The 26,007-nt window shown below is 45.0% G+C and overlaps 1 protein-coding gene across 2 annotated transcripts in view; it reads left to right on the top strand.

The window, feature by feature from the left end:
- Positions 1–1,962: 1,962 nt before the first annotated feature.
- Positions 1,963–26,007, top strand: part of LOC126203313 (fatty acyl-CoA reductase 1-like) — a 278,046-nt gene continuing 254,001 nt past the window's right edge. Inside the window, exon 1 of one of the 2 annotated variants that reach the window (XM_049937580.1) lies at positions 1,963–2,013. The gene's annotated coding sequence lies outside the window, so the exon portion shown is untranslated. The remainder of the gene's footprint in view (positions 2,014–26,007) is intronic. The other variant, XM_049937579.1, reaches the window with a different exon arrangement.

The following is a 26,007-nucleotide window of genomic DNA, read 5'->3' on the forward strand; positions in this document are numbered from 1 at the left end:
TAGAAAATTGTAGCGAAATACAGGAAGATCTGCAGCGGATAGACACTTGGTGCAGGGAGTGGCAACTGTCCCTTAACATAGACAAATGTAATGTATTGCGAATACATAGAAAGAAGGATCCTTTATTGTATGATTATATGATAGCGGAACAAACACTGGTAGCAGTTACTTCTGTAAAATATCTGGGAGTATGCGTGCGGAACGATTTGAAGTGGAATGATCATATAAAATTAATTGTTGGTAAGGCGGGTACCAGGTTGAGATTCATTGGGAGAGTGCTTAGAAAATGTAGTCCAGCAACAAAGGAGGTGGCTTACAAAACACTCGTTCTACCTATACTTGAGTATTGCTCATCAGTGTGGGATCCGTACCAGATCGGGTTGACGGAGGAGATAGAGAAGATCCAAAGAAGAGCGGCGCGTTTCGTCACAGGGTTATTTGGTAACCGTGATAGCGTTACGGAGATATTTAATACACTCAAGTGGCAGACTCTGCAAGAGAGGCGCTCTGCATCGCGGTGTAGCTTGCTCGCCAGGTTTCGAGAGGATGCGTTTCTGGATGAGGTATCGAGTATATTGCTTCCCCCTACTTATACCTCCCGAGGAGATCACGAATGTAAAATTAGAGAGATTAGAGCGCGCACGGAGGCTTTCAGACAGTCGTTCTTCCCGCGAACCATACGCGACTGGAACAGGAAAGGGAGGTAATGACAGTGGCACGTAAAGTGCCCTCCGCCACACACCGTTGGGTGGCTTGCGGAGTATGAATGTAGATGTAGATGTAGATGTAGAGGATCTGCAGCGAATTGACGCATGGTGCAGGGAATGGCAATTGAATCTCAATGTAGACAAGTGTAATGTGCTGCGAATGCATAGAAAGATAGATCCCTTATCATTTAGCTACAATATAGCAGGTCAGCAACTGGAAGCAGTTAATTCCATAAATTACCTAGGAGTACGCTTTAGGAGTGATTTAAAATGGAATGATCATATAAAGTTGATCGTCGGTAAAGCAGATGCCAGACTGAGATTCATTGGAAGAATCCTAAGAAAATGCAATCCGAAAACAAAGGAAGTTGGTTACAGTACGCTTGTTCGCCCATTGCTTGAATACTGCTCAGCAGTGTGGGATCCGTACCAGATAGGGTTGATAGAAGAGATAAAGAAGATCCAACGGAGAGCAGCGCGCTTCGTTACAGGGTCATGTAGTAATCGCGAAAGCGTTACGGAGATGATAAACTCCAGTGGAAGACTCTGCAGGAGAAACGCTCAGTAGCTCGGTACGGGCTTTTGTTAAAGTTTCGAGAACATACCTTCACCGAAGAGTCAAGCAGTATATTGCTCCCTCCTACGTATATCTCGCGAAGAGACCATGAGGATAAAATCAGAGAGATTAGAGCCCACACAGAAGCATACCGACAATCCTTCTTTCCACGAACAATACGAGACTGGAATAGAAGGGAGAACCGATAGAGGTACTCAGGGTACCCTCCGCCACACACCGTCAGGTGGCTTGCGGAGTATGGATGTACATGTAGATGTAGATGTAGATGTGGAAAACTAATGGTTGCGCTATTAAATATTTGTTTATTTACGAAAAAATGTAGCTTTCAAGAGAGAGGAGCGCAGTTTTGGCGGTTCTGCCAAGGGCGCAGGATCGTCTCGCTAAGCCTGTGCTCTGGCATCCCTTTCGTTTTGGGTCCCCAAGCGGCCACTTGTGTCGCTTGGGCCTCGTGCATGCGTCGGAGTAAGGTTTGTGACGACTGCAGGCTTTCCCGAAGTACGCGAGAAGCTACGAGGTGACGTAGTGGCGTAGCTAATGGTTTATTCGCGGAACGTCCGACCGGCAGCCTCGAAGGCCGAGACTACTGTTGTTCGGTCTCCCCGAGCTAGAGGGTGGGGGTGGACCAGGGCAGCGCCGACGCGGAGTCTAGGCGGAGGCGGCAGTCGTCGCTGCAACAGCACCAGCGGCAGTCGGCACCCGGTAGCACGCAACTGCGTCCAGGCAACACAGGTAGGAGCGCGGAGCGACGGCTTTCTAATGGCGCCTGTCCGTATTGCTGCAAATAGCTTCGCTGCAGCCAGTTCCGTAGGGATGACCGCTTTATAACTATTATATGACGATTTCTGGGCTGCAAAAGCACGTTCCGTTGGTTAGAGTTCGACAGATCTCATTTCTCGTGAAACTGATAGCCACACGTATCGATTGAAAAGTCACTCTCTACTCCTCGCAGAAATGCATGCAGACTTCGGGTTGTAAGTTCTCTCGCTCTGCTTGAAATTGTAAACAATGCTTGTGGCTTCTCAGTCATTTCGGGAGCACACACCTTGCCACAAATCTCTGATGATCCCCGTAGTAGTTAAAAGATATTCGATTTGATCTCTAATACTTCCAATAAATTTCTGGATGGGTTATTGAACTTTTTAAAACTAGTCTCTAGTGATCGTCACAAAATAATACATGCGGCTGTTCGAGGATGATGCTGTTGCATGCAGAGTGTCCCAGGAGCATTGGTCAATATTCAGCGATATGACAGGAACGGTGATTTGAAGCAAAAAGCTTCATATGGCTCTGAGCACTATGGCACTCAACTACTGTGGTCATTAGTCCCCTAGAACTTAGAACTACTTAAACCTAACTAACCTAAAGACATCACACACATCCATGCCCGAGGCAGGATTCGAACCTGCGACCGTAGCAGTCGCACGGTTCCTGACTGCGCGCCTAGAACCGCGAGACCACCGCGGCCGGCAAGCTTCATATGGACCTATGATCTATTCCGGATGGTTTCCCGAATAGAACACATTTAATGGCACTTTTATATGGTTTTCTTGAATAAGCTGAAAACCCCTGCTTCCAGCGGAAACCTGTCGCAGTATGGTATTAAACTACATTAAATGCCCTGCAAAACTGGCCTTTTTATTTTTTTCTTCAGGACTGTTTGCGCGAAGCCAGCGACAGAACACTGAAAGATTCCCTCGACGTGCAAGCTCTGTACCTTAGACCAATTTGAGCTTGTTTCCCGACCACAAGTATCAAATATCAAACCGAGACGTACTCTCGGTATCCTCTGTACTGGTGTGGTGCGTTGTAAACAATGAGAATGTACCGCGCAATACAGAAAATAAATAATGATGCACATTAAATGTCTTCTATCTCGGAAACTATTCTTAACAGGGCGTATGACCATATGAAGTTTTTTGATTCAAATGATGTCCCCGTCATATCCTAGGACACCTCGTGAAAAGATGTCGCAACGCTAGAGAATTGAAGCGAAATACGAGAAGTCCTAAAGTGGTCGAGTTTTGGTACAGGGACTCGCAACTGAATCTAAAAATAAACGAACGTAACGTAGTATGTATGAATAGGAGGAAATTTCCGAGATTACGTTACTACACGATTGCCGAACAGTCATTGGGAGCAGTCATATCCGTTAAACATCTAGGAGTATGCGTACGTAGCGATTTAAAGTGAAATAATCACATAAAATTAATGTAGGAAAGGCAGGTGCCACACTCAGATTCGCTGGAATAATCCTCGGGAAGTGTAATCCATCCACGAAGGACGCAGCTTACAGAACCCTTAGCAGATAGAATTGATGAGAAACACAGAGAAGATCCAAAGAAGAGCAGAGCGTGCCGCAATTGGTTCCCTCTGTAAGTGCGAGAGTTTCTTAAATGTTTTAATCCAACTCCAGTGATGAACGCTCAAGAGGCTTTGTGCAAACGGTGTGGTTTATTATTAAATTCCGAGAGCATACATTTCTGGAAGAGTCAAGCAGTACATTGCTTCCTCCTATGTTTATTTCGCTGTCATACCACGAATGTAAAATTAGAGCTCACACAGACGTCTATCAACAATCATTCTTCTCACACACAATTCCCGACTGGAACAGGACAGGAAATCGGAGAAGTGAGAGTGGTACACAAAGTGCCCTCTGCCACACGCCACAAGATGGCTTTCAGAATACAGATTTAGGTTAGATGTACATGTACAGCTTGTTAGTGTAGTACTGAGAGAATACCTGAACACAAGTGTGCGTGCGTGTGGTACAGAATGTGTGTCCTGCTTCTACACAGTACGTTTTCTACCGTGCTACGGTACTTGCTACTGGTGCACCTCTTCGCTCTTAGAATTCGACTCCGACAACGGCAGAACACTGTCTTGTGTACGAAAACAGATTGTGAAATCTTATAAAAATTCTCCTGATACACAACACATGGTCACTAATACAGAACTGGTGTTCAGAATGTTGACCGTCGTGAACAATTTTGGCTGTAGAGAGGCATATCTCCGACTTTTTAAAATGCATTTGAGAAAAATGTTGTACTTCAAAAGCTCCAAGAGCTGGTAAGATAATTATTTAGTTACTGCCAGTTTCTATCGTCTTCAGGTATCACAAAAAAATGTATCCTGCATCACTGCTGCCCAGGATTGAGAAAAAACAGGGTATTAAAAAAATCAACCCAGTAGGTGAAATTAGGTTTTTATGGGTTTTATCGATTTTTTGGGGATTTTTTCTCTATTACTGATTAAATAGTTCGGTCCATTCATATGATTAATTTATTCAAAACACTAGCCCCTTCTTACAACTATGTTTTTAGTGCCTCTTTAGCACTGTACTCACTGCGAGTATCTTCTCCCGCCGCGGGCTTGTTTTGTCAAAATTAACAAATAATTTGGGAGAGAAACGTCTCGAGAAATTAGCGAAGATCTATAAATTTCTGCATGCTTCCAAAAAGGAGTAAACTTTACTTTACAGCCACTCCACATCACGTTATTCTTTTCTAGGACCGTAAATATTAGTAAACTGTATTTCTTATATTGCAAGAAAACTTAAAACACAATATTAATATTATAAATTCTTAAGACAGCCTTCAATAAACATGGTGGGTTTTTTAATTTGTGCAACGCTAACTATGTATCGATTTGTACGTTAATTCAATTTTCATAATTAAATATAACTGTTTTTTCGCTTCTTTTTAAAGCTTTTTTTTGTCAGGACAAGTTACTACAACCCTACTGCTGCCAGTAGTAATATACAATACACAGTCAATCGTAACAGGTACTGACACAGTTAATCAGTCTTCGTCTACTGTTGGCGTTCTTGCTAAAAAAGGGTTTGTTGTCGTTGTTGTGGTTTTCAGTCCAGAGACTGGTTTGATGCAGCTCTCCATGCTACTCTATCCTGTGCAAGCTTTTTCATCTCCCAATACCTACTGCAACCTACATCCTTCTGAATCTGCTCAGTGTATTCATCTCTTCGTCTACCTTTACTATTTTTACCCTCCACGACACCCTCCAGTACTAAATTAGTAATCCCTTGATGCCTCAGAACGTGTCCTACCGACCAATCCCTTCTTTTAGTTACGTTGTGTCAAAATTTCCTCTTCTTCCCAATTCTATTCAGTACCTCCTCATTACTTACGTGATCTGCTCATCTTCAGAATTCTTCTGTAGCACTACATTTCGAAAGCTTCTGTTCTATTCTTGTCTAAATTATTTATCGTCCGTGTTTCACTTCTATACGTGGCTTCATACAAATACTTTCAGATAAGACTTCCTGGCGCTTAAATCTATACCCGAAGTTAACAAGATTCTCTTTTTCAGAAACGTTTTTCCTTGCCATAGCCAGTCTACATTTATATCCTCTCTACTTTGACCATCATCAGTTATTTTGCTTCCCAAACAGCAAAACTCATTTACTACTTTAAGTGTCTTATTTCCTGTCCGCAGCTCGTGGCCGCCGGCACGGTAGCTCAGCGTGCTCGGTCAGAGGGTTAGCAGCCCTCTGTAATAAAAAAAACTGAGTCAATCGATCAACAACGAACTTAAATGGATGTCTTACGACGTCCGCCCCAAGCAGATACAACGAACGAAAGCGAACAAAATGAGATTAAAAAAAAAAAAAAAAGTGGCCGTGCGGTAGCGTTCTCGCTTCCCGCGCCCGGGTTCCCGTGTTCGATTCCTGGCGGGGTCAGGAATTTTCTCTGCCTCGTGATGACTGGGTGTTGTGTGCTGTCCTTAGGTTAGTTAGGTTTCCGTAGTTCTAAGTTCTAGGGGACTGATGACCATAGATGTTAAGTCCCCTAGTGCTCAGAGCCATTTGAACCATATTTTGTCTTATATCCTAATCTAATTCCCTCAGCAGCACCCGATTTAATTCGACTACATTTCATTATTCTCGTTTTGATTTTGTTGATGTTCATCTTGTATCCCCCTAATAAAGGGTTTATTAGACACTTATTCTCGTCTATTACTTTATCTTTATGCTTAACACGATGTTATTTGCTTCCGAACACGTTAATTCAACGATTATAAATGCGAGCTAATAAACGTCTTCCTTTGTGTTTCTTAAAAAATCTGGTGCAACATTTCGCCACCTATAAAACTAAAGTATCTGGAGTTCTACTATAGAGCTTCAGCATCTTTGGACAATTTATGCTGCTGGAGCAAAGGGAGTGAGAAGGCAGAATTTCTACCAGCGGTTTCTCAGGTGCTAGCTTCGTGGCGAGGTCATGACGCTTTCTCATTAAACAGCCCGCTGTGAATTCTAACAGCTGAGCGCTAAATGAAACGAAGAACACTTGTTCACAACCGGGACTCTCGATTGTTATCAGTGCTTTCGTTACACTAAACTACATCCATGGAACAATGGCGCCTTTACTCTGCCTCGTCATTTCGAAGAGTTTGTCTTTACTAAGTTCCGTTAATGTGTATTCATACATTGAGCTGACAAAAGTGATGGGACAGTGATATGCACATATACAGATGGCGACAGTATCGCATACGCAAGTAATAAAAGGGCAGTGTATTGGTGGAGCTGTCATTTGTACATTTGTACTCAGGTGATTCGTGTGAAAAAGTTTCCGGCGTGATTAAGGTCGCACGACCAGAACTGACAGGCATCGAACGCGGAATGGTAGTTTCAGCTTGACGTATGGGACGTTCCATTTTGGAAATCGTTAGGGAATTCAGTATTCCGAGATCGACAGTGTCAAGATTGTGCCGAGAATACCAAATTTCAGGCATTACCTCTCACCACGGACAATGCCCGAGAGAAGTAGCATTTGCATAGAGTTGTCAGTGCTAACAGACAAGCAATATCTCGTGAAATAACCACAGAAATTTATGGCGGACGTACGACGAATGTATCCCTTGGGACAATGCTGCTAAATTTGGCGTTAATGGGCTATGGCAGCAGACGATCGTTGCTAGTGCACGACGTCGCCAGCAGCGCCTGTCCTGGACTCGTGAGCATATCGTTTCGACCCTAGACGTTTGGGAAACCGTGGCCTGGTCAGATGAGTCCGCATCTCAGCTGGTAAGAACTGATGGTGTGGTACAGCCCCACGAAGCCATGGACCCAAGTTGTCAGCAAGGCACTGCGAAAGCTGGTGGTGGCTCCATAACGGTGCGGCCGGCCGCTGTGACCGAGCGGTTCTAGGTGCTTCAGTCCGAAACCACGGTGCTGCTACGGTCGCAGGTTCGAATCCTGCCTCGGGCATGGATGTGTGTGATCTCCTTAGGTTAGTTAGGTTTAAGTAGTTCTAAGTGTAGGGGACTGATGACCTTAGATGTTAAATCCCATAGTGCTTAGAGCTATAATGGTGCAGATTGCGTTTACATGGAATGGACAGGGTTCTCTGCTTCAACTGAAGCGATGATTGACTGGAAATGTTTACGTACGACTTCTTGGTGACCATTTGCAGCCATTCATGGACTTCATGTTATGGATGACAATGTGCCAAGTCACCGGGTAATTGTTCACGATTAGTTTGAAGAACATTGTGGACAATTCGAGCGAATGATTTGGCTACTTAGATCGCCAGATATAAATCCCATAGAACATTTATGAAACATAATCAAGAGGTCCGTTCGTGCACAAAATCCTGCACCTTCAACACGGCTACAGACGTAGTAGCACGGCATTTCTGCGGGGATTGAGCCCATGCGATGTCGAGTTGCTGCAATACCCCGCACAAAAGATGGTGCGGCACGATATTACGAGCTATCCCATGACTTTTATCACCTCAGTGAAGATTTTACCTTATTTGAATGTAAATAAAATGGACAGAAAATTGTTAAGGCCATGTGAACGTCGTTTTCTGTGTTATACCCTTTGTTGTTGGCAAAAGTACTGGAATTCCAATTAAATGATCGTATGGCATAGTTGGCCAGGAGGTCCCATTCGGATTCGGGCACCAAGTGCAGGTCTTATTTCAGTCGGCTCCATATTGAGCGACTTGCGGCTGATGAGGATGATGATGAATTCCCATCATCATCCGTAACAGAGCGTAGGGGACGATGCGGAAGACCCGCACTGCCGTACTAGGCAAGGTCCTAATGGTGCTGGTTTGCCATTGCCTTCCTCCGACCGTAATGGGTATGAATAATCATGATGAAGACGACACAACACCCAATCATCTCGAGGCAGGTGAAAATCCCTGACCCCGCCGGGAATGGAATCCTGGACCCCGTGCTCGGGAAGCGAGAATCCTAACGCGAGACCGCCGATGCGGCCGATGATGAGGATGAAATGATGATGAGAACAACACAACACACAGTCCCTGAGCGGAGAAAATCTCCAACCCAGCCGGGAATTCAACTTGGGCCCAGTATATGGGAGGAAAGCACGTTACCATCTAGCTAAGAAGGCGGACAGTTCCAAGAAATTGGCAGAAGGAAACGGGTTAGTGTCTTAGTCTACAGCGAAGTCCACGGTTGGATTCTCGCTGAACACCAGCAGTTTTTATGCTATGAAAATGTCTGGAACGGGATCCTGTCAATGACATGAGGCCAAATAATACGCTACTTGAATGAGTAAGCAACGAAATTGAGACGCATGTCACATACTTCAGACCGTGAGACATTTGCGTTTAGCTAACGTAGGACAACAACAAAACAGATATCTTGGAAGTAGGAGCGTTAGTAAATCACTGCTATATTTAACCGAAATTTGGCTCACTTACTAAAGTCAATCAACACCGAACATAATGGAAAAAACTAAAGGAAATTCATGAGTGATTTACGAGAAAAGCGTGAACCCTGTAAAATGTAAGTCGCATATTTAGTTTACAGTTGAATGACTGGGAAAACAGACCTGGAATAGGTGCGAGTTCTTGGTTTGAATGTGTGTGAATTCCTAATGGACCAAACTGCTGAGGTCATCGATCCCTCGACTTGCACACTACTTAAACTAACTTATGCTAAGAACAACACACACACCCGTGGCCGAGGGAGGACTCGAACCTCCCGCGGGAGGGGCGAGTTCTTGGTAATGTGTGTACACAGAGCAAAGCCATCCCTACTGCAGCCGCCACAAACCACTGTGCACATTCTCTTGTTGTTGTTGTGGTGGTCTTCAGTTCTAAGACTGATTAGATATAGCTCTCCATGCTACTCTGTCCTCTGTAAGCCTTTCCGAATAACTACTTCGACTTGCATTCTTTTGAACCTGCTTACTGTATTCATTACTTGGTCTCCTTTTACAATTTTTAACCTCCACACTTCCCTCCAGTAATAAATTAGTGATTCTTTAATGTCTCAGAACGCTTTCTGTCTACCGATCCCTTCTTTTAATCAGATTGTATCACAAATTTCTTTTCTCCCAATTATTTTCCGTACGTCGTCATTAGGTACATGATCTACCCATCTAGTCTTCAGCATTCTTCTGTAGCACCAGATTTCAAAAGCTTCCATTCTCTTCATATCTGAACTGTTTGTCGTCCACGTTTCACTTCAGATCATGGCTACATTGTAAATACCTTCAGAAGAGTTCGTAAAGTTTTTCTAACACTTAAGTAGGTTCGATGTTAACAAATGTCTCTTTTCCAGAAATGCAGCAGTCAGATTTTACGTAACACACATATTATTTCATATTATTAATATGCGCGTAAAATCGTTCTTCTGACAAATTTGTTAATGGAGCAGAAGCTGGCCAGCCATAGATCCTTGCAGTTTCTCTTAAACTGTACTTTACTTGCAGATAAATTTTTTATGGCTGCTGGCGAGTTACTGAGCATATTTCTTACTGAACAATGGACATTTTCCTTTGAGCAGAATATTCTAATTTCTAACTGATGATATGAACAGAGCTATTGGATTGGAAAAGAGATACAATATTTATGATAAAAATAATTAAGGAGTAAATTTACCGGAAGAAATAGTTAGTGCTTCCACTTTGTTGAGCAGGCCTCTGCAGGGCGTTATAGAATTCACACTACTAATAACTCGGATTACGTATTTTTTGGACACGAAAAAGTTTAGCTTGACTTATTGAGTTACCTCAAAATATGACCCTTATAACACTATGGAATGAAAATAAACAAATTTTTGCCTGATTTTTCTATTTTATATGGCTACTGATGAAAACAGCCCTATTGCATATAAAGATTTGTTTACGTGTTCAGAAGTTCTATTTTATGTTCCTTTCAGTTGAATTTATTATCAGATTGAAATTCTATTAATTTCACACTATCAACGTCTTCTGTTTGGTTCTCATCATACGTTAGACAAATGGAAACAAGTTTTATACCGTATATAATGTGCCTTTTCCAATTTTAGTGCCAATTAGCTAGAAACAACTTCTTGAAGTCCATGAATATGTCATGAACTGCTCTCGATTTGCTGTTATCTTAATGGTTGTCTTATCTGTAAACAAAACAGACCTAGCGTGAGCTAATGTTACGAAGGGAAGATCATTATCACACATAAAAAGTAATAGCCTTGAGACAGAAACCTATAGTACGCTACATGTAATTAGTTCCAACTTAGATGATGATTTATAGTGTAATAAAGGGCTGTTTCCAGTTGAAATTCTTTGTTTCATGTTAAACAGACTGACTTGAAATATTTCCTGTGACAACATAATATTCTAATTTACTTAAAAAATATCGTGATTTGAGTGATCAATGCCTTTAACAGATCACAGAATGTACTATTAATCTGTAGTTTACAGTCGAATGTGTTAACAACATTCTTTTTGTATGTGTAAATAATCTTCTCAATATCTGAACCCGTAAGAAATTCAGACTGTGACTGTAACAATTATTATATAATATATATTATGTGTAGTCAGATTGTTAGTAAGCTATTTGTGCATTACCTTTCCTAAAGTTTTCAGAAATGCTGGCATGAAACAGACTAGTAAGAAGTTCAATGGTATTTGTGTAGCTCCTTCCCTATTCAGAGGCTTACCTACAGCGTATTTCATTCAATCGGGAAATGCTGTAGTTGTAACCGGCTCGTTGTACAAATCACATGTTATTAAATTTCAGCTATTACTTCCTTCTATATATATATATATATATATATATATATATATATATATATATATATATATATATATATATATATACTCCTGGAAATGGAAAAAAGAACACATTGACACCGGTGTGTCAGACCCACCATACTTGCTCCGGACACTGCGAGAGGGCTGTACAAGCAATGATCACACGCACGGCACAGCGGACACACCAGGAACCGCGGTGTTGGCAGTCGAATGGCGCTAGCTGCGCAGCATTTGTGCACCGCCGCCGTCAGTGTCAGCCAGTTTGCCGTGGCATACGGAGCTCCATCGCAGTCTTTAACACTGGCAGCATGCCGCGACAGCGTGGACGTGAACCGTATGTGCAGTTGACGGACTTTGAGCGAGGGCGTATAGCGGGCATGCGGGAGGCCGGGTGGACGTACCGCCGAATTGCTCAACACGTGGGGCGTGAGGTCTCCACAGTACATCGATGTTGTCGCCAGTGGTCGGCGGAAGGTGCACGTGCCCGTCGACCTGGGACCGGACCGCAGCGACGCACGGATGCACGCCAAGACCGTAGGATCCTACGCAGTGCCGTAGGGGACCGCACCGCCACTTCCCAGCAAATTAGGGACACTGTTGCTCCTGGGGTATCGGCGAGGACCATTCGCAACCGTCTCCATGAAGCTGGGCTACGGTCCCGCACACCGTTAAGCCGTCTTCCGCTCACGCCCCAACTTCGTGCAGCCCGCCTCCAGTGGTGTCGCGACAGGCGTGAATGGAGGGACGAATGGAGACGTGTCGTCTTCAGCGATGAGAGTCGCTTCTGCCTTGGTGCCAATGATGGTCGTATGCGTGTTTGGCGCCGTGCAGGTGAGCGCCACAATCAGGACTGCATACGACCGAGGCACACAGGGCCAACACCCGGCATCATGGTGTGGGGAGCGATCTCCTACACTGGCCGTACACCACTGGTGATCGTCGAGGGGACACTGAATAGTGCACGGTACATCCAAACCGTCATCGAACCCATCGTTCTACCATTCCTAGACCGGCAAGGGAACTTGCTGTTCCAACAGGACAATGCACGTCCGCATGTATCCCGTGCCACCCAACGTGCTCTAGAAGGTGTAAGTCAGCTACCCTGGCCAGCAAGATCTCCGGATCTGTCCCCCATTGAGCATGTTTGGGACTGGATGAAGCGTCGTCTCACGCGGTCTGCACGTCCAGCACGAACGCTGGTCCAACTGAGGCGCCAGGTGGAAATGGCATGGCAAGCCGTTCCACAGGACTACATCCAGCATCTCTACGATCGTCTCCATGGGAGAATGGCAGCCTGCATTGCTGCGAAAGGTGGATATACACTGTACTAGTGCCGACATTGTGCATACTCTGTTGCCTGTGTCTATGTGCCTGTGGTTCTGTCTGTGTGATCATGTGATGTATCTGACCCCAGGAATGTGTCAATAAAGTTTCCCCTTCCTGGGACAATGAATTCACGGTGTTCTTATTTCAATTTCCAGGAGTGTATATAGAAGGAAGTTCTGGTGGTTATGATAAAATATCCACTCTGCTGAAATTTAATAACATGTGCAGTGTCGAAAAATTTGAACTTATATATATATATGTCCAAATTTTTCGACACTGCACGTGTCGGTTAGCACTATAATATTTTTCCATGGAGGCGTCTGCTCTCGGCATCTATGGTTCTACGAGTTTACTCCTTTACTGTATTACAAACTATCTTCATTTCGTAGACCGATGTGGCTATCTTCTTCTCATAATGCGTTGATCTGCTACGTCTGGATTATTATCTTGAACATTTTGCAATAAACTTTGTAATGAGCGATAGCAGCAAATAAGAGCTTGCTTTAACAGATGCACCAGTTTACGTTTCTTTCAGAATCGCGTATTCTCTCTTAAGTGACAATAAATTATCAGTCCTTCATGGATGTGATGTAAATACTGTCAGCGCGGAAAATTGCTGAGCGAAACACTGCGAGAATCTTCCCGGAACTGAAGAAGCGCGTCGTCGTTCTAATCCACCGTTATGTCTAGGATCCTGCGCTGTTGTGAATGGAGTACATCGGACAACTAAGCTGCCCTACGGCGGGCAGGAGGCTTCGCCGCCGGTGTGCTCGTCCTGGGATCCAGTGTTTGAATCCTCCGTCACGAGCATTTACATTAAAAAATCTTGTACCGTTATTTTTGCCGAGGTTTTCTTCCTGCAGCCACTGCTTAGAAGACGGAACTTACAGATCTTTTGAGGGATCTTTTCGGTTGCGAATAGGTACACAGCCAGATATTTACCACCGATGTTGTTATAATAACGTATTTTGTTAGAATGGGTGGTCCGTTTCTTGTTTTCAAAAAATCATTATCATGTACTCACAACTAGCTTCGTTATTTTCTCGTTTTACTGATAATCAAGCAGCATAGACATGCTTTCGATACTTGTGTTCAACGTGACTCACTGGCAAGTTAGTGGCAACTGTTGGAAGTAAGAACGGGTGCAGATGCATGAATAAATGCTGGGTTTCTGCTCTCCTTATTTTAAACGTGAGTAGTATTTTCACAACTTTCTGCTAGAGACTGTTCATAAGGTCTTATTTATCTTTACCGATCTACTCATCTCTACACACCTTCTCCACCTCCTAGTGCCATGAAATCTGATAACTAATTCCTCAGAACATTCTTACATCTACATCTACATAGATACTCCGAAAGCCACCGTACGGTAGGTGGTGGAGGGTGTCCTGTACCACTACTTGTCGTTTCCCTTCCTGTTCCATTCGCAAATAGAGCGAAGGAAAAACGACTGTCTGTACATCTCCGTATGAGCCATAATTTCTCGTATTTTATCTTCGTGCTCCTTATGCGCAATACATGTTGGCCGCAGTAGAATCGATTGGCAGTCAGTTTCAAATTCCGGTTCTCTAAATTTTCTCAATATACACTCCTGGAAATTGAAATAAGAACACCGTGAATTCATTGTCCCAGGAAGGGGAAACTTTATTGACACATTCCTGGGGTCAGATACATCACATGATCACACTGACAGAACCACAGGCACATAGACACAGGCAACAGAGTATGCACAATGTCGGCACTAGTACAGTGTATATCCACCTTTCGCAGCAATGCAGGCTGCCATTCTCCCATGGAGACGATCGTAGAGATGCTGGATGTAGTCCTGTGGAACGGCTTGCCATGCCATTTCCACCTGGCGCCTCAGTTGGACCAGCGTTCGTGCTGGACGTGCAGACCGCGTGAGACGACGCTTCATCCAGTCCCAAACATGCTCAATGGGGGACAGATCCGGAGATCTTGCTGGCCAGGGTAGTTGACTTACACCTTCTAGAGCACGTTGGGTGGCACGGGATACATGCGGACGTGCATTGTCCTGTTGGAACAGCAAGTTCCCTTGCCGGTCTAGGAATGGTAGAACGATGGGTTCGATGACGGTTTGGATGTACCGTGCACTATTCAGTGTCCCCTCGACGATCACCAGTGGTGTACGGCCAGTGTAGGAGATCGCTCCCCACACCATGATGCCGGGTGTTGGCCCTGTGTGCCTCGGTCGTATGCAGTCCTGATTGTGGCGCTCACCTGCACGACGCCAAACACGCATACGACCATCATTGGCACCAAGGCAGAAGCGACTCTCATCGCTGAAGACGACACGTCTCCATTCGTCCCTCCATTCACGCTTGTCGCGATACCACTGGAGGCGGGCTGCACGATGATGGGGCGTGAGCGGAAGACGGCCTAACGGTGTGCGGGACCGTAGCCCAGCTTCATGGAGACGGTTGCGAATGGTCCTCGCCGATACCCCAGGAGCAACAGTGTCCCTAATTTGCTGGGAAGTGGCGGTGCGGTCCCCTACGGCACTGCGTAGGATCCTACGGTCTTGGCGTGCATCCGTGCGTCGCTGCGGTCCGGTCCCAGGTCGACGGGCACGTGCACCTTCCGCCGACCACTGGCGACAACATCGATGTACTGTGGAGACCTCACGCCCCACGTGTTGAGCAATTCGGCGGTACGTCCGACCGGCCTCCCGCATGCCCACTATACGCCCTCGCTCAAAGTCCGTCAACTGCACATACGGTTCACGTCCACGCTGTCGCGGCATGCTACCAGTGTTAAAGACTGCGATGGAGCTCCGTATGCCACGGCAAACCGGCTGACACTGACGGCGGCGGTGCACAAATGCTGCGCAGCTAGCGCCATTCGACGGCCAACACCGCGGTTCCTGGTGTGTCCGCTGTGCCGTGCGTGTGATCATTGCTTGTACAGCCCTCTCGCAGTGTCCGGAGCAAGTATGGTGGGTCTGACACACCGGTGTCAATGTGTTCTTTTTTCCATTTCCAGGAGTGTAGTTCCTGGAAAAGAAAGTCGCCTTGTCTCTAGGGAATCTCATTTGAGTTCCCGAATCTACCGGTAACAAATCTAGCAGACCGCCATTGAATTGCTTCTAAGTTCTTCCTCAGTCCGACGTGGTACGTATCCCAAACACACGAGCAGTACTCAAGAATAAGTCGCACCAGCGTCTTTCATGCGGTCTCCTTTACAGATGAACCACTCTTTCCTAAAGTTCTCCCAATAAACCGACGTCGACCATTCACCTTCCCTACCACAGTTCTCACATACTCTTTCCACTTCATATCGCTTTCCATCGTTACTCCCAGATATTTAAACAACTTGACTGTGTCAAGCAGGACACTACAATACTGTATGCGAACATTAGGGGTTTGACCTTCCTTAACTTACATTTTTCCACATTTGGGGTTAGCTGCCATTCATCACATCAAATGGAATTTTGTCTAAGTCGTCTTGTATCTTCTTACAGTCACTCAACTTCGACGCCTTACCGTACACCACGGCATCATCATAAAACAACCGCAGATTGCTGCACACCCTGTCCGCCAAACCATTTATGTATACAGAGAACAACAGGGGTCTTTTCACACTTCCATGGGGCACTCATGACGAAACCCTTGTCTCTGACTAATACTCGCCGTCGAGGACAGCATACTGGGTTCTATTATTTAAGAAGTCTTCGAGCCACTCACAAATCTGTGAACATCTTCCCTATACTCGTACGTTCGTTAACAACTGCAAAGAGGCACCGTGGGAAATGCTTCCCGGAAAACACTCACATCAACCACCACCTTCTGTTGGAAAGATGTCTTGGTAAGCTTCTTCCCCATCAGTGCTGGCGAACCAAGGAAAGAAAAGCTGTTCTGCTGGTGCAATAGACATAAGGTCGAACACGATGAGGATTGCATATGTAATTTCAGAAAAATAGTTGATAATCCCTTATACATATAGAACGACAGTAAACCTCATTTGCTTAATATATAAAGGAATTTTGCTGGTTTTTATGTCTTACTTGAGGGAATACCAGAGTCTAACCGCATCACCAGGCGGAAGAGCAAGCTACCACCTGATATCCCTGTAAAGGAAGAGCTAGCTGCACGAAATGACTTGCCCTACCCTATTTGGAGATCGCTCAATCGTCTTAGAGTGGGCGTTCCTCTTTGCAAGACCAACATGCAAAAATGGGGTACTCTTCCAGCTGATGGGGATACGTGCTGCGAGTGCGTAACAACACAAGACCCGGCCTCCCTGCTAATTTCTCCTCAACTTGAACAACCCTGCACAACACAGACCTGATCGAGGGAAACAACAAGGCCATCGGAGTTGCTACCTTCTGGAAATGCTGAGCGGACACGGAAATGAATGAGTGAATGACTTACTTTTCCATACGTGACTTACTTTGTGTACTATGTGGGATGAGTCATAACTACCTCTCTTCACAGTGACCCTTAAAGGAAAAAGAACAAAAAAGGTAGCAAAAACATGTAGAAAAAGTAAAATTTTCTTTGCTACAACTCCTCACTAATCAGCATTGTGTGTGGTCTACACGGCGACTAATACCACGAGGAGAACCTGCATCGTATTGATGTGTGTGGTGTCTGTTAATGCGATAATGTTGTATGGATTGATATAAGACGGAGGAAAGGTGAAGAACGCCGGCAAACAGTCTGTTTCTCTCGAGTGTCACGAAAGGGCCTCAGAACTTAACGATCCTTTCATTGTTCACATTGTGATCAACTGTATCACATGTTATCATTCCATTATACAGCCTATTAAGGATGGAATTTGCACCAAGATGTAAAATGTTCTAATGGCCTTGAGAATGACTGAGGTTGTCTGTCGAAATATAAGCTAGTGTTAATGATTCTATCCGGTCGCACTCTCGTACATTATTTAAACTCGATTATATTTAACGTATAACAATAGCACACTAACTATACGCCGCCTCGTATTCTCTCTCGTTGCTCAAATTCGGCTTGTACACTGTCCAGTCACATTAATGTGATCACCTGTCGGGATCCTGGCCGGCCACTGTGGCCGAGTGGTTCTAGGCGCTTCAATCTGGAACCGTGAAACGGCTATGGTCGCAGGTTCGAATCCTGCCTCGGGCATGGATGTGTGTGATGTCCTTTGGTTAGTTAGGTTTAAGTAGTTCTAAGTTCTAGGGGACTGATGACCTCAGATGTTAAGTCCCATAGTACTCAGAGCCATTTGAACCATTTTGTATCAGGATCCTGAATGACCACCTTTTGCAGCGTGGACCGCTGTAAGACGTGCAGGATGAGAGTCAATGATGTTCTGGTAGGTACCAACAGGGATGTGGTCAGATGCGCTCGTGCGGTCTAAGGCGCTGCAGTCATGGACTGTGCGGCTGGTCCCGGCGGAGGTTCGAGTCCTCCCTCGGGCATGGGTGTGTGTGTGTTTGTCCTTAGGATAATTTAGGTTAAGTAGTGTGTAAGCTTAGGGACTGATGACCTTAGCAGTTAAGTCCCATAAGATTTCACACACATTTGAATTTATTTTTCAGATGCGCTAGGTTTCACGATTGGGGATGCGTAGCACGTACAGCCTGATTTCAAGGTGGTCCTACAGATTCTCGGTCTGATTTAAACCCTGAGAGCTTGGCGGCCAGAGGAGTCTGTAAACTCACCCTGGTTCTCTTCGAACCACTCTCATACACTCCAATCTGTGTGAGACGTTGCATTGTCCTGTTAGTAGGTTCCATTGTGCCGAGGAAACGTAAACTGTATGTAGGGATGTACACGGTCCACAAGGATAAATGGATTCTCCTGTTGATACATTGTGCCTTCCAGATTGACATTATAATCAAGAGAATGCCGCAGACCATAACGCTCCCTCCTATGGCCTGAACACTTCCGACGATTGTTGCAGGGTGTTTACTTTCAAACGTTTCTTACCGTGCACGCCAATGGCCATCTGTGAGATAGAGCATAACAGGTAACTTATCTAAAAAGGGCACCTGTCGCTGGACGTCCGTTTGCAGCACTGGTGTGCAAATTTCAGGCTTCGTCGCTGATGAACAGCACTCAGCATGGGAGCGTTGAACAAGTGCCTGCTGCGGAGGCCAATGTTCAGCAATGTTCGCTGAACGGTCATTGAGGAGACACTATTGGTTTCATCTGGGCGCCAGTTGTCAACAGTTGCACATCTATTCGCCCGTACACATCTCCGCAGCCGTCGTTCATCCTTGTCATCTCTGACTCACATTCGCGTTCGCACCAGTTTTGGACAGCGCCGTTTTGCCATACACGGTATACTTTAACTCACGAGGGCACGCAGTTTACAAACCTAGCCATTTCGGAAATGCTTCCACCGTTGGCTCGAAAGCCATTGATCATGGCCTTTCGGACGTCAGGTAAATGTTTCCACATTACGACAACCACTGCACTGTTTTCCGCGCCCCTCTTCCCCGCTCGCCGACACGCTTTATATAACCTTCACTGCTAGTGTTGTACGCCTCGATAGCTGAGTGGTCAGCTTGACGGATTGCCGTCCTACGGGCCCGGGTTCGATTCCCGGCTGGGTCGGGGGTTTTCTCCGCTCAGGGAATGGGTGTTGTGTTGTCTTCATCATCATCATCATTTCATCCCCATACCTGTACGGGGCCTCCCGGCCAATCACGCCAAACGCTCATTTCCACTGCTATTGTTGCCATCTGCTGTCTGTGACTGGTAGCGTCGCACATGGGCGGTGGCCACATTAATGTGACTGGATACTGCAATTGCTTCCAACACTAGGATTCGGACAACAGCGAGCCACCACTTCAGTGCTGTTACACGCCCGCGTTCACTGAAACAAGATCTGCGATACACTGCGACACTGTTGTTCTTGACCCCTCTCCACGTGACGCCAAGTTCTCTTTTGAAGCAGAGTTGGTGATTCATTTCAGTATCTGATTTTTCAGTCTTATGGATATTTTTTGTGAAGCGTTTTAAATAGTGCCTGTTCCGAATCAGTTTTGTCTCTTACAAGAATTCATTTTTTCAGACTGCTTTATGTAAAGGATGGTTGTCCTCTACGTGTTCACTCACCGCATTGTACTTTTGATGAACCAGAACTTTATGATCATAGCCAACCTTGAGACTGGATGACATCTGGAGGCGCTACGAGCTTGTGACGCAATACAGTAGGTATGTAAGATCAACAGAAAAACATGGGGGTTAACCTAGCGACGATACGGGCCACTGATGGAAAAAAATCCATGATTGTCATGGTCCAGCGCCAGGGAACGGGCATCTCGGAAGCTGCGAAGCAGGTCAGCTATTCGCGTGCTGCTGTCGTCAGCGGAAAGTGTTTGAGGGCGGTGAAAGCACGACAGAGTGCTGGACGACCACGTCTCATCATAGAACATGGTCGGAGGTTTACCCACTCTACAAATCAGGATGGGCGGCGACCTGAGGCAGTTCTGACGACAACATATATTACTGGTGCATACTCGAGTGTTTCAGTGCACACCATTCAGTGAATATTGTTGAGCATGTGGCTACATAACAGACGACCACTACATGTTGCAGAACTGACCCACGAATTCGTCAGTTACGATTACGGTGGCCACGGGATCATCGAGATTGTAGCGCGGGTCAATGAAGAGGAAACGTGTCGGTCGGATGAATCACATTTGTGTTACACCAAGTCGATGGTCGTATCACTATGGGAAAATTCATCTGAGCTTTCATGTGACCTGAGGTGGTAATCTAAGACACCATGACAACTGAGGACAACTCGAACATTATTACGGACCACTTGCATCCTTTTATACTTGATTCGCCAGCAGAATAACTGTTCTTGCCACAAGGCCAGAATCCCACTACATTGGTTTCAGGAGCATGATAGTAAACTCATATTGACGTCTGGGCCACCAGACTTGCCTAATCAGAACACCCTGGACGACATTCGGGACCTTACCGAGCATCAGATCGACGCCCGCACACCACCGGCCCATAATTTGCGGGACTTACGAGCGCACATTTGGTGCCACCTACTTACGGAAACTCCCAAAGATTTGTCGAATCCATGCCACGCAGAATCACTAGCTTATTGCGAACCAAAGGAGGACCATCAGGGTATTAAACAGTTGGTCATAATGTTTTGTCTCATCAGTGGATTGGCCCATTCGTATGACAGTGGAACACACTCATATTTGGAAAATTTTCTGCTTCTGTCTGTTGTCTTTGAGGTCATCATACACCTCGTCGGTGTGGCCTCCTGACCATACCATCCCCTCGATCATAAGCGAATACATTTGTGGTTGGTCCCAGAGGGGGTAAGGAAGGAAGATAAGGGACCTTCGCCAGTCAACGACATCATTGGAGATGGAGCACAATCACTGATTGGTAAGAATGCGAAAGGAAAACCAGATCAGGAACCATCCAGGCAGTTTGGGATACCTTGAAAAATCTAAATCTGCATGCCAGGGCGGGAATTTGAATGGGATCATTTTGAGATAGGACGGAAGGAGAATATAGAACAAGTTCAAAGAAGGACAGATCGTTTTGTACTGTCGCGAAATACGGGAGAGAGACAGTTTTGACGTTGAGGATGGTGATGAACGCAAGACCGAAGAAGAATCAAGATACGTTCATAGGATTTTTTGACCCGGAAAAAGCGTTGTTGTTGTTGTTGTTGTTGTTGTTGTTGTTGTGGTCTTCAGTCCTGAGACTGGTTTGATGCAGCTCTCCATGCTACTCTATCCTGTACAAGCCTCTTCATCTCCCAGTACCTACCGCAACCTACATCCTTCTGAATCTGCTTAGTGTATTCATCTCTTGGTCTCCCTCTACGATTTTTACCCTCCACGCTGCCCTCCAATACTAAATTTGTGATCCCTTGATGCCTCAGAACATGTCCTACCAACCGATCCCTTCTTCTAGTCAAGTTTTGCCACAAACTTCTCTTCTCCCCAATCCTATTCAATACTTCCTCATTAGTTATGTGATCTACCCATCTAATCTTCAGCATTATTCACCACATTTCAAAAGCTTCTATTCTTTTTTTGTCCAAACTATTTATCGTCCACGTTTCACTTCCATACATGGCTACACTCCATACAAATACTTTCAGAAATGACTTCCTGACACTTAAATCTATACTCGATGTTTACAAATTTCTCTTCTTCAGAAACGCTTTCCTTGCCATTGCCAGTCTACATTTTATATCCTCTCTTCTTCGACCATCATCAGTTATTTTGCACCCCAAATACCAAAGCTCCTTTACTACTTTAAGTGTCTCATTTCCTAATCTAATACCCTCAGCATCACCGGTCTTAATTCGACTACATTCCATTATCCTCGTTTTGCTTTTGTTGATGTTCATCTTATATCCTTCTTTCAAGACACTGTCCATTCCTTTCAACTGCTCTTCCAAGTCCTTTGCTGTCTCTGATACAGTTACAACGTCATCGGCGAACCTCAAAGTTTTTATTTCTTCTCCATGGATTTTAATACCTACTCCGAATTTTTCTCTTGTTTCCTTCACTGTTTGCTCAATATACAGATTGAATAACATCGGGGATAGGCTACAACCCTGTCTCACTCCCTTCCCAACCGCTGCTTCCCTTTCATGCCCCTCGACATAACTGCCATATGGTTTCTGTACAAATTGTAAATAGCCTTTCGCTCCCTGTATTTTACCCCTGCCATCTTTAGAATTTGAAAGAGAGTATTCCAGTCAACATTGTCGAAAGCTTTCTCTAAGTCTACAAATGCTAGAAACGTAGGTTTGCCCTTCCTTAATCTAGCTTCTAAGATTAGTCGTAGGGTCAGTATTGCCTCACGTGTTCCAACATTTCTACGGAATCCAAACTGATCTTCCCCGAGGTCGGCTTCCACTAGTTTTTTCCATTCTTCTGTAAAGAATTCGTGTTAGTATTTTGCAGCTGTGACTTATTAAACTGATGGTTCGGTAATTTTTTCATCTGTCAACACCTGCTTTCTTTGGAATTGGAATTATTATATTCTTCTTGAAGTCTGAGGGTATTTCGCCTGTTTCATACATCTTGCTCACCAGATGGTAGAGTTTTGTCAGGACTGGCTCTCCCAAGGCTGTCAGTAGTTCCAATGGAATGTTGTCTACCCCGGGGGCCTTGTTTCGACTCAGGTCTTTCAGTGCTCTGTTAAACTCTTCACGCAGTATCGTATCTCCCATTTGATCTTCATCTACATCCTCTTCCATTTCCATATTATTATCCTCAAGTGGTCCGCAGCTCGTGGTCGTGCGGTAGCGTTCTCGCTTCCCACGCCCGGGTTCCCGGGTTCGATTCCTGGCGGGGTCAGGGATTTTCTCTGCCTCGTGATGACTGGGTGTTGTGTGCTGTCCTTAGGTTAGTTAGGTTTAAGTAGTTCTAAGTTCTAGGGGACTGATGACCATAGATGTTAAGTCCCATAGTGCTCAGAGCCATATGAACCATTTTTTTGTCCTCAAGTACATCGCCCTTCTATATACTCCTTCCATCTTTCTGCTTTCCCTTCTTTGCTTAGAACTGGGTTTCCATCTGAGCTCTTGATGTTCATGCAACTGGTTCTCTTATCTCCAAAGGTCTTTCTAATTTTCCTGTAGGCAGTATCTATCTTACCCCTAGTGAGATAAGCCTCTACATCCTTACATTCGTCCTCTAGCCATCCCTGCTTAGCCATTTTGCACTTCCTGTCGATCTCATTTTTGAGACGTTTGTATTCCTTTTTGCCTGCTTCACTTACTGCATTTTTTATTTTCTCCTTTCATCAATTAAATTCAATATTTCTTCTGTTACCCAAGGATTTCTACTAGCCCCCGTCTTTTTACCTACTTGATCCTCTGCTGCCTTCACTACTTCATCCCTCAAAGCTACCCATTCTTCTTCTACTGTATTTCTTTCCCCCATTCCTGTCAATTCTTCCCTTATGCTCTCCCTGAAACTCGGTACAACCTCTGGTTCTTTCAGTTTATCCAGGTCCCATCTCCTTAAATTCCCACCTTTTTGCAGTTTCTTCAGTTTTAATCTACAGTTCATAACCAATAGATTGTGGTCAGAGTCCACATCCGCCCCTGGAGATGTCTTACAATTTAAAACCTGGTTCCTAAATCTCTGTCTTACCATTAGATAATCTATCTGAAACCTGTCAGTATCTCCAGGCTTCTTCCATGTATACAACCTCCTTTTATGATTGTTGAACCAAGTGTTAACTATGATTAAGTTGTGCTCTGTGCCAAATTCAACCAGGCAGCTTCCTCTTGCATTTCTTAGCCCCAATCCATATTCACCTACTACGTTTCCTTCTCTCCCTTTTCCTACTACCGAATTAAATTTTCGTCACCCTTCACTATCTGAATAATTTCTTTTATTTCATTATACATTTCTTCAATTTCTTCGTCATCTGCAGAGCTAGTTGGCATATAAACTTGTACTACTGTAGTAGGCGTGGGCTTCGTGTCTATCTTGGCCACAATAATGCGTTCACTATGCTGTTTGTAGTAGCTTACCCGCATTCCTATTTTCCTATTCATTATTAAACCTACTCCTGCATTACCCCTATTTGCTTTTGTGTTTATAACCCTGTAGTCACCTGATCAGAAGTCTTGTTCCTCCTGCCACTATATCTAACTTTAACCTATCCATTTCCCTTTTTAAATTTTCTAACCTACCTGCCCGATTAAGGGATCTGACATTCCACGCTCCGATCCGTAGAACGCCAGTTTTCTTTCTCCTGATAACGACGTCCTCTTGAGTAGTCCCCGCCTGGAGATCCGAATGGGGGACTATTTTACCTCCGGAATATTTTACCCAAGAGGACGCCATCACAATTTAACCATACAGTAAAGCTGCATGCCCTCGGGAAAAAATTACGGCCGTAGTTTCCCCTTGCTTTCAGCCGTTCGCAGTACCAGCACAGCAAGGCCGTTTTGGTTAGTGTTACAAGGCCAGATCAGTCAATCATCCAGACTGTTGCCCTTGCAGCTACTGAAAAGGCTGCTGCCCCTCTTCAGGAACCATACGTTTGTCTGGCCTCTCAACAGATACCCCTCCGTTGTGGTTGCAGCTACGGTACGGCTATCTGTATCGCTGAGGCACGCAAGCCTCCCCACCAACGGCAAGGTCCATGGTTCACTGGGGGGGGGGGGGGGGGGGGGGAAGCGTTAGATAGTGTAAAATGGTGCAAGATGTTCGAAATTATGAGAAGTTAAGGAAAGACAGGTAATATATAATATGTACAAGAACCAAGAGGGAACAATAAGCTTGGAAGACCGAGAAAGAAGTGTTCGGACTAAAAAGGGTGTAAGACGGGGACGTAGTCTTTCACCCCTACTGTTCAATCCATTCATAGAAGAAGCAATGGCGGAGGTTCAATACTTATATTAAAATTGAATTGAAGTTGACTGACAAAATTCGCTGATGAGATTTATATCTTCAGTGAAAGACAAGAACAATTACAATATCTGTTAAATGGAATGAACAGTGTACTGGGAGCAGAATGTGGACTGAGAGTAAATCGAAGAAAAGCTAAAGTGATGAGACGTAGCAGAAAACATAGAGAAACTTAACATTACAATTAGTGATCACGAAGTACATGTCGTTAAGTAATTCTGCTATCTAGACAGCAAAATAACCCTTGATGGACGGCGTAGACTAGCACTGGCAAAAAGGGCATTCTTGTCCAGGAGAAGTCTGCTGGTGTCAAACATGCATAGTGAGCCATGGACTGTGGGAAAATTGGATGAGAATAAAGGCATTGAGATGTGATGCTACAGAAAACTGTTGAAAATTAGGTGGACTGGTGAGGTAAGGAATGAGGAGTTTTCCGCAGGACAGGCGAGGAAAGGAATAGATGGAAAAAACTGACAAGAAGAAGGATGCGTTAGGTTGTTTGGGGGAGGGGACCAGACAGCGAGGTCATCGGTCTTGTCGGATTTGCGGGTAAGGAAGTCGACTGTGCCCTTTCAAGAAGAAGGTTGCGTTGGGTTGTTTGAGGGAGGGACCAGACAACGACGTCATCGGTCTCATCGGATTAGGGAGGACGGGTAACGAAGTCGGCCGTGCCCTTTCAAAGGAACCATCCGGGAATTTGCCTGGAGCGATTTAGGGAAATCACGGAAAACCTAAACCTAAATCAGAATGGCCGGACGCGCGATTGAACCGTCGTCCTCCCGAATGCGAATCCAGTGTGCTAGCCACTGCGCCACCTCGCTATGTCAAAAAGAAGGGACGGGATGATAGGATATCTGTTACGACATCACGGAATACTTTCCACGGTACTAGAGGTTGCTATAGAGGGTAAAAGCTGAAGAGGAAGACAGCGTCTGGAATACACTACTGGCCATTAAAATTGCTGCACCATGAAGATGACGTGCTACAGACGCGAAATTTAACTGACAGGAAGAAG

This window comes from Schistocerca nitens, chromosome 9, assembly GCF_023898315.1.
Source record: "Schistocerca nitens isolate TAMUIC-IGC-003100 chromosome 9, iqSchNite1.1, whole genome shotgun sequence".
NCBI classification, from domain to species: Eukaryota; Metazoa; Arthropoda; class Insecta; order Orthoptera; family Acrididae; genus Schistocerca; species Schistocerca nitens.